Genomic DNA, 10,215 nt, shown 5'->3' with positions numbered 1-10,215 from the left:
GCTTAACCTAGTGGAAAGAGTCTGGGCCTGGGAGTCAGAGGACCTGGGTTCTAACTCCAGCTCCTCCACCTGTCTGCTGTTGTCTGCTGTCTGGTCTTGGGCAACTCACTTTACTTCTCTGTGCCTCAATTCCCATTTTCCAGAAGAGCGAACTAAGACTGTGAACCCCATGTGGGTCATGGACTGTGTCCAACCTGATTAGCTTGATTCTACCCCAGCACTTAGGACAGTGCCTGGCAACATAGAAATCGTTTAACAAACACCAGATAGGAAAAAAAAAAGACTCCTTGTGTGTATATAATGATGGTATTTGTTAAGCGCTTACTATGTGCAAAGCAGTGTTCTAAGTGCTGGGGTATATACAAGGTAATCAGGTTGTCCCACGTGGGGCTCACAATCCCCATTTTACAGATGAGGTAACTGAGGCCCAGAGAAGTTGACTTGCCCAAAGTCACACAGCTGACAAGTGGCGGAGCAGGAATTAGAACCCATGACCTCTGACTCCCAAGCCCGGGCTCTTTTCACTGAACCATGCTGCTGCACAATGTCAGACAGGATAACACACTGAAGTGTTGGGTACAACCCTCCCAGCCCCCATGTAGCATGTGTTTATTTTCAAACTGTATTGCTTCTCCCTATTTGTAATGTATCAACAGTATCTATCTAGCAGTGCCTAATGTTTAGTGCAGTGCTTTTGCACATTATAAGGGCATAACAAGTGTTACCAATAATCAATCCAATAATCTAGACTGTGAGCCCACTGTTGGGTAGGGACCGTCTCTATATGTTGCCAACTTGTACTTCCCAAGCACTTAGTACAGTGCTCTGCACACAGTAAGCACTCAATAAATACGATTCAATGAATGAATCCATCAGTCATATTTATTGAGCACTTACTGCATGCAGAGCGCTGGAATAAGCACTTAGAAGAGTCTGGTATAAAAGAGTTAGTAGATACATTCCTTGCCTGCATTGGGCTTACGGCCTAGAGGGGGAAACAGACATTAATGTAAATAAACAAATTGTGGATAGGTACCCAAGTGCTGAGGGGTGAATAAAGGGTGCAAATCCAAGTGCAAGGGGGACACAGAAGGGTGTGGGAGAAGAGAAACGAGGGTCTAGTTGGGGAATGACTCTTGTACTAGACTGCAAGCTCCTTGAGGGCAGAGATCCTATTAACTTTATTGTACTCTCCAAAGCACTTGATACAGTGCTCTGCACAGTATGCACTCAATAAATACTAAGAATGAGATCCATGTGTGTCCTGCTGCCAGAAATATACATTTCTAAATTCATTTCCTCTGTAAAATGGGGATTAAGACTGTGAGCCCCATGTGGGACAACCTGATTACCTTGTATCCCCCCACTGCTTAGAACAGTGCTTGGTACATAGTAAGTGCTTAACAAATGCCATTATTATTATTATTATTATTATTATTATTAAATCAGTCAGTGGTATTTATTGAGTGCTTACTGTGTGCAGAGCACTGTAATAAGCACATGGGAGAGTAAAATACAACAGAGTTGGTAGACACGTTCCCTGCCCACAAGGAGCATAAGGCCTAAAGGGGGAGACAGACATTAAAACAAATTATGGATATGTACCAAAGTGCTGTAGGGGTGAGGGTGGGGTGAATTAAAAGGTACAAATCCAAGTGCAAGGGTGCCACAGAAGGGAGTAGGAGTAGAGGAAAGAAGGGCTCAGTTGTAGAAGGTCTCTTGGAAGAGTTGGGATTTTAATAAAGCTTTGAAGAAGGGGAGAATGGAGGCCTGTCAGATATGAAGAGGGAGGGACTTCCAGGACAGAGGGAGGAGCAGTGAGATAGATGAGATCGCGGTACATTCATTCAATCATATTGAGCGCTTACTGTGTGCAGAGCACTGTACTAAGCACTTGGGAAGTACAAGTTGGCAACATATAGAGACGGTCCCTACCCAACAGCGGGCTCACAGTCTAGAAGGGGGAGACAGACAACAAAACAAAACATTAACAAAATAAAATAAATAGAATAAATATGTATAAATAGAGTAATAAATATGTACAAACATATACATATATACAGGTGCTGTGGGGAGGGGAAGGAGGTAAGGCGGGGGGAATGGGGGGGAGGGGGAGAGGAAGGAGGGGGCTCAGTCTGGGAAGGCAGTTGGCATTAGAGGAGGGAAATGTGCCTGCTGGGTGGTAGTAGGAAATATTGTAGTGGAAACACCACTGAAGGAAGGATCAATCAAAACTGTGTCCAACCCGATTTGCTTCCCAGAGAAGTGAAGTGAATTGTCCAAAGTCCCACAGCAGGAAAGTGGCAGAGCCAAAATTAGAACCCAGGTCCTTCTGACTCTCAGAACTGTGCTCTATCCACTAGGCCACGCTGCAATGGAGAACTATTCTAAATGTAGCTGCTTTATTGTGATTAAAATTCAGTATCTGATAGAAAAGTCTTTTTCTTCTTTTGTAATTTATTTTTTGATCATTTTCACGCAGGGGAGTAGCATAAAAAAAGAATTCATTAGGATTGTTCTCACTGAAAATATTCCAGAGAACTTTCATCTCTTCTCTTCATTTTCTCACACCAACTAAACTGCCCAGAGAAAAACTAGGAATGAAACCATTTCTTTCAAGTTACACAGTTTCTCTTGCCACTAAAATTCCCCACACAGCCTGTTAGCCTTTCCCCATTGACTACATCTTGTCTTAGTCCAAACATTGCTCATAGCAAGAAAGGAGAATGAAAAATGTCACGCTCAATAGGCTCATTAGCCTCACACCAAAGTGGAAAGAGGGTATCAATGGGCAGGCTAAGGGCAAGGGCTAAACAATCTGCTGACACCCTATAGCCAAGCCCCTCGTCACTCTGCAGTACATTCATTCAATCATATTTATTGAGCACTTACTGTGTGCAGATCACTGTACTAAGCGCTTGGAAGAGTATACTACACAATAAACAGACACATTCCCTGCCCACACCGAGTTTACACTCTAGAAGGGGAGACAGATATTAATATAAATAAATAAATGACAGGTATGTACATAAGTGCTGTGGGGCTGGGAGGGGGGAAGAACAAAGGAAGCAAGTCAGGGCGACACAGAAGGGAGTGGGAGAAGAGGAAAGGGGGGGCTTAGGGAAGGCCTTTTGGAGGAGATGTCCCTTCAATAAGGCTTAGAAGGGGGGAGAGTCATCATCTGCAATAGTCTCAGTGTTCAAGTCAGAGTGCAGAAAGAGGACAAGGGCATGGAACCCTCTAGACTGTAAGCTCGTTGTGGGCAGGGAATGTGTATGTTTATTACTGTATTATACTCTCCCAAGCACTTAGTTCAGTGCTCTGCACACAGTAAGCGCTCAATAAATACAATTGAATGAATGAGTGAATGAATGAATTGATTAAAGGAGTTGATATGGACCAACACCTTACCTCTCTGAGCTTTGTCATTTCCTCAGTTTTCAAGTTGGGTTAATCATGTTCTTGCAAGGTGGGTAGGGATCTGTTAATTAATGAGGGAGGATTAATTAAATGTTGCTTGTCAAGCACTGCAAAAAGATAAGTGATTACAAATGAAAATAAAAACGTAGAGATAGCCGCCCTCCCCAATCCATTATGTGCATATATTATTGAAGATTTCGAAAGAGGAGATGTCCAGTTGCAAGACAGATGATTTAATAATAATGCATTTATGAGCATTGGCTCTGTAGAGCACAGTACTCTGTTTAAGAGATGGCCGAAACTTCCTGAGTCTTTGAGTTCATTGCCCTGCCAGGTTAAAGTCCTCTGGGAAAGGGAATGGAGTGTTTTATTTTAGCCAGTTCAATCACCTCCCGTTGGAAGAAAGGATTGTCAATTTTGGTTTGATCGTGGATGCTTGAATATGGGGTGTGGTGGTCCTTGGGGGAGGGGGCAGGGGAACCTCATCCTTTTATTAGAAGAAAAATAACCTCCAGAGAAAATTATGCTGTCACCTAGACACCATGGGTGAATTACTTTCAAAGAAGAATAGCTGTCTTACTGTAGTGTATGCTGAATGATTAAAAGTGATTACAGACAAACAAGCACCCATTTTTTCTTATTAGACATATAGGTTGTAGTTTTTCATTTCCATTTTCAGGTGTATAATAGAAGAAATTGTCCAATTCCCCATAAAGGAAAGGAGGGAGGGGGGAGATTGCAATTAGATTTTCAGCTCCAGGGCTCTCTTTTTGGGGGTGCGACTGTCTGTAGGCACAGAAAACGCTCCTGTAGCTAATTGCACCCACAATTACTACTCGCAGGCATAATTAGCAGCATGCACTTTTTTCTGAGGGTGCTAGAGGCTAATTGCTGATGCAAGTTGGTAATTGTGGGTGCAATTAGATCCATGTGTGATTTGTGTGTGCGCCTGTGTTTGTCTCTACAAAAAGACCTGCACTCCCTCAAGAGGTCTTCAAGTTGCAAGTTTCACTCTGAGTTCTAAAAAAAACTGGAAAATTTTACAAAGTCATGCACGACACCCAAAACTCAGGCTTCATGGCTGAGTTTCTGAGGCCATAGAATTTGCTATTCATTATGTCACCTTTATTTTTTCACTAGTGTTCCTGTTTCACTTTTTGTTTGTTTTTTTTAGGGGGGAGTTGGGTGGAAATTTTGACTTATGTTGCTTCTCTTTACTTGGAATGAAAGCATTCACTACTAGTAGAGTCACAATTGCAAGTACCAAGTCTTATTTTGCCTCTGTTTTGTGGCAACAATTTAGGAAATGAACATGCCTTTAAAGTAATTATTTCTTTCAACTATTAGGAAGTTTCATTTTCACGGTTTAAAACACTTCAAATATTAATTGTATAACGTAGTTCTTGGAATGATAAGCCAGCGGGTCAGTTGGAAACCAGGCAGTGATTTCTGACTCAGAGGATGCCCAGAGAAGCCACCAATCATTATTACTCTCTGTTCTCCTGGGGCACCTTTCCTCTTCCAACAAGAAAATAAAATGAAAAATCACAACATCGAAACCTCCTGGATAACCTCAATTCCTTCCTATATTCCTATTTTAGGCCTCCACCTGCAGTGGATGCTCTAGACTGTAAGCAGGGAATGTGTCTGTTCGTTGTTGTACTCTCCCAAGTGCTTAGTACAATGCTCTGCACCTAGTATGCGCTCAATAAATACAATTGACTGACAATAAAAATAGTTGTAGTTTTGGAAGAGGAGGAGGAAGAAGAAGGAAGAGGAGGAGAATACCTGGGCATAGGTGGCTCTAGGCTAGGTATTATTCACATTTTAATAAAGAAAAAAGGTGGGCATATAATAGTAACAAACCTGGAGGGAAAATACCAGTCCAAAATGAAGAGTATTACATGCAACATGAGACATGAGAACTTAACATGAGACAGGGCATGTTAAGTGTAATAGGTTCATTGAAGATATGGTTTACTAAGAACTGAAGAGACAGTCAATCAACCACTCAATCGGTGGTATTTACTGAGTGCGTACACTGTGCAGAATACTATACTAAGTGCTTGAGAGAGGACAGTATGGCTGGTAGGCACCATCCCTGTTCACAAGGAGCTTACGATCTAGGAGAGCCGAACATGAAAATAAATCGCAGGTAGTACAAAGATATGTATATAAGTGCTGCAGGGGTGGGGTGGGAGAGTACCTGAGTACAGTGCACAGGCAATGCAGTACGGAGGGGAAGATAGATTAATCTGGGAAGGCTTCCTAGAGGAGATGTAATTCTAATAGATTTGGAAGATGGAGAGAGTCGTGGTCTGTCGGATATGAAAGTGGGCATGAGCCACAGTGAATAGATTGGTATTAGATGACCAAATCGTGCAGACTGGGTTGTAGTGGGAAAGGAGAGGATAAATAGTGGGGAGACACCCGATGGAGTGCTTTAAAACCAAGATGGGCAATCATTGGAAATTTTTAAGGAGTGGGGACACGTGGACAAAATGCTATTTTTGAAAAATCATCTGGGCAGCAGAGTGAAGTATGGACCAGAGAGGGGAGGACTGAAGTCAGGAAGATCAGCGAGGAGGCTGATGCAGTAGTAGTTTGGATGGAGAGGATGGAACAGACTCTGGAGATGTTATGACGACGGAACTGACATGATTTGGTGACTGATTGAATACGTGGGTTGAAGGAGAGAGAAGAATCAAAGAGAATATTGAGGTTGGGGGTTGTAAGTTGGGGAGGAAGGTGGTGTTGTCTACGGTGAAAGGAAATTGCAGGGAGGGGAGGGTTTGGGAGGGAAGATGAGAAGTTCAGTTTTAGACATGTTCAGTCTGGGGTGTCCATGGGACATCCAAATGGAGATTATTACTGATAAATAATAACAATAATATAATCATGGCATTTGTTAGCCACTCGCTATGAGCAAAGCATTGTAAAAAGCGCTGTACTAAGTGCTGGAGTTGATACAAGATGAGCAGATCAGATGCAGTCTGTGTCCCACATGGGGCTCACAGTCTAGTCGGAAGGAAGAACGAGTATTAAATCCCCTTAAGTCTGGAGGAAATGGGAAATTTCGGGGCTGGGGACATAGATTTAGGAGTCTTCCAAGGACAGCTATATCAATCAAAAATGATCTCAGAATGTGTCTGTTTATTGTTATATTTATTGTACTCTCCCAAGTGCTTAGTACAGTATTCTGCACACAGTAACGCTCAATAAATACAACTGAATGACTGACTGACCCACACCTTTGGGCCTCTAGGATCTATAGGTGAAACCTTGAGAAAATAATAGAGCCCACCATGAAAACCTCTTTTAGAATGAGAAGGGGAAAAAAGCTTCATTCAATCATAATGCAGCATATAGGAAAAAAGTAAGGTCAAAAGCAGAACAGTTTTGTGTAGAAACCTTATTATAATGAGAGTTTGCTTCTTTGTTGACTAAGCAGGAGGAGCTGAAAGATCACACTCCAGGGAAGATCAACTGTTCCTAGAAGGAAAAACCCCAACAAGTGTTATTCATTAAACTTAAACCTACAAGAAAAGGAAAGCAGTAGAACCAGAACAAGACTTGCCATTTTCTAATCCCCAAGGATTTTCCTAGCTGCTCCAGGGACTGAGGAGAACCTAGAGGGAGAATCATCAAAACCAAACCCTTACAAATCCTTAGCAGATAAAGGCTGATTAGGAGGACTGAAGCTGAAAGTTTATATCCTAGCTTTTACTGCAGTAAACTAGGTGATTGTTTGATATAATGTTACCAATAATAATAATAATTGTAGCATTTATTAAGCGCTTACTATGTGCTGGGCACTGTACTAAGCGCTGGGGTGGATACAAGCAAATGGGATTGGACACAGTCCAGGTCCCTCATAGGGCTCACAGTCTTCATCCCCATTTTACTATTCCCCTCTAGGCTGTAAGTCTCTGTGGGCAGGGAATGTGTCTGTTTATTGTTACATTATACTTTCCTAAGTTCTTAGTACAGTGCTTTGCACACATTAAGTGCTCAAGAAATATGATCGAATGAATGAATGAAAGATGAAGGAACTGAGGCACAGAGAAGTGAAGTGACTTGCCCAAGTTCACACAACAGACAGGTGGTGGAGCCGGGATTAGAACCCAGGTCCTTCTGACTCCCAGGCCCGTGCTCCATCCACTAGGCCACACTCCTTCTCACTGACTCCCACTACCAAAGGGATGATGCACCAGGATTGAAGCTCATGACAGATCCCCTTTATTAAAGCACCCCATTGGCCCCACGTAATCTTGTAGGCGCACACCTTTCCAGTAAAGGACTATGCTTTCTGTTGTTGTCTTATGCTGTCGAGTCGTGTCTGACCGATAGCGATGCCATGGCCACATCTCTCCCAGAATGCCCCACCTCCATCTGCAATCATTCTGGTAGTGGATCCATAGAGTAAAAATACCGCATTGGTAAAAATACGGTAGGGGTTTACCACTGCCTCCTGTGCAGCAAACCTGAGTCTCTGCACTTGACTCTCTCCTAAGCTGCTGCTGCCCGGCATGGGAGAGTTTTGACTTGTAGCAGATTGCCTTCCACTCGCTAGCCACTGCCCAAGCTAGGAATGGAATGGATATGTCTCTGCTTGACTCTCCCTCCCATAGTCGAGACTGGTAGAGTACTGGAAACCCTCCAGGTACGACCCTGAGAAGTGACTATGCTTTTTGTAGCTGAAGAAATCCAAACTCCCCAATGCTTCCCAAACTCCTCCCCTTAGTTCCCAGGACACCAAAGAATACTGCATGATTTTTTAAATGGTATTTGTTTAGCGTTTACTATATGCCAGGCACCATACTAAGCACTGGGGTAGATCCAAGCTAAACAGTTTGGACACAGTCCCTGTCCCCCATGGGGCTCACAGTCTTAATCTTCATTTTACAGATGAGGGAAGTGAGGCACAGAGAAGTCAAGTAGCTTGCCCAAGATCCCATGGCAGACAAGTGGCAGAGCTGGGATTAGAACCAGGTCCTTTGGACACCCAGGCTCTATCCACTAGGCCATGCTGCTTCTTTTCTAGTCCCAGCTTCGCCGCTGATAAACTCTCAACTCCCCCAATCCCCTTATGAAAAACTGTAGATAACATTTCTGCTCCTCCCAGACTCATTAGGGTGAGCTATGCTAGGAGGATAACAGATTATATGATACAATTATCACATTTATTATGTGCCAAGTCCTAGGGTAGATACAAGATAATCAGATCAGACAGTCTCTCTCCAAACCGGGGCTCACAGTCTAAGAGAGATGGAGAGCAGAGATCTTATCCCCGTTTTACAGGGGAGGGGACTGAGGTACCGAGAGGTTGCATGGTATATTTGTTAGGCACGTACTACGTGCCAAGTGCAATGAAGTGACTTGCCCAAGATCACCCGGAATGCCTGTGGCAGAGCTGGGACTAGAACCCAGGTCCTCTGACTCCCAAACCCATGCTCCTTCCACTCAGCCATGCTGCCTTTCAATAATAATAATGGCATTTAAGTGCTTACTATGTGCAGGCATTGTTCTAAGAACTAGGTTAGACACAAGATAATCAAGTTGGTTGCAGTCCCTGTCCTGCATAGGGCTCACAGTCTTAATCCCCATTTTACAGCTATGAGGGAAGTGAGGCACAGAGAAATGAAATGACTTGCCCAAGGTCACCCAGCAGACAAGTGGCAGAGGCAGAATTGGAACCCAGGTCCTTCTAACTCCGATATTCATTCATTCTATCGTATTTATTCATTCATTCATTCAATCAATCGTATTTATTGAGCGCTTACTATGTGCAAAGCACTGTACTAAGCACTTGTGAGAGTACATTATAACAACAGGTACATTCCTGCCCATAACAAGCTCATGGTCTATAGGAGGAGGCGGACATTAATATAAATAAATAAATAGATAAATAAATTACAGATATATTCATATATGCTGTTGGGATGGGAGGGAGGATGAATGAAGGAGCAAGTAAGAGTGGCACAGAAGGGAGTGGGAGAAGAGGAAAGGAGTTTGGGAAGGGAAGTCAGGGAAGGCTTCTTGGAGGAGATAATAATGATGGCATTTATTAAGCGCTTACTATGTGCAAAGCACTGTTCTAAGCACTGGGGAGGTTACAAGGTGATCAGGTTGTCCCACGGGGGGCTCACATTCTTAATCTCCATTTTACAGATGAGGTAACTGAGGCACAGAGAAGTTAAGTGACTTGCCCAAAGTCACACAACTGACAATTGGCAGAGCTAGGATTTGAACCCATGACCTCTGACTCCAAAACCCATGCTCTTTCCACTGAGCAACGCTGAGGAGATGTGCCTCTTGGAGGAGATATGGCAGTGTTTTCACTGTAGGCACGGAACGTGTCTACCAACTCTGTTATATTGTACTCTCCCAAGCGCTTAGTATTGTGCTTGGCCCATGGTAAGTGCTCAATAAATACCACTGATCTATTGCTGAAAAAGAAAGCTACTTTAGAAATTCTAAGTTTTATTGTTGACAATGACTCTTCCTTATCCAAGTGCCTGGAAAGTATGCAACAACTAATTCTCAACAACCAAGATGGAAAAGGCTATGTCTCCTTCCCTCCCCTCCCCTCCTCCCTTATTCTATGCTTGTCTCACTACTGGTTGGAAGATGCTATCCTCTCTTCCAGTAATGGTTGCCTATGCCACATTAAGGAGATGTTATGGTGAAAGCTCGTTTTGGGCAGGGAACATGTCTGCTAATTCTATTGTATTGTACTTTCCTGAGCCTTAGCACAGTGCTCTGTACATAGTAAGTGCTCAATAAATACTATTA

General features: G+C 43.2%; 1 non-coding gene across 1 annotated transcript; it reads right to left on the bottom strand.

The window, feature by feature from the left end:
- Positions 1–7,963: 7,963 nt before the first annotated feature.
- On the bottom strand, positions 7,964–8,101 carry LOC119948652. Its single transcript, XR_005457034.1, has one exon. It is a non-coding gene; the product is annotated as a small nucleolar RNA SNORA7 (small nucleolar RNA).
- Positions 8,102–10,215: the final 2,114 nt, after the last annotated feature.

This window comes from Tachyglossus aculeatus, chromosome X4 (genome assembly GCF_015852505.1).
Source record: "Tachyglossus aculeatus isolate mTacAcu1 chromosome X4, mTacAcu1.pri, whole genome shotgun sequence".
Classification (NCBI taxonomy): domain Eukaryota; kingdom Metazoa; phylum Chordata; class Mammalia; order Monotremata; family Tachyglossidae; genus Tachyglossus; species Tachyglossus aculeatus.
Note: the sequence above shows the minus strand (reverse complement) of the source record. Positions and strands in the feature narration are given on the sequence as shown.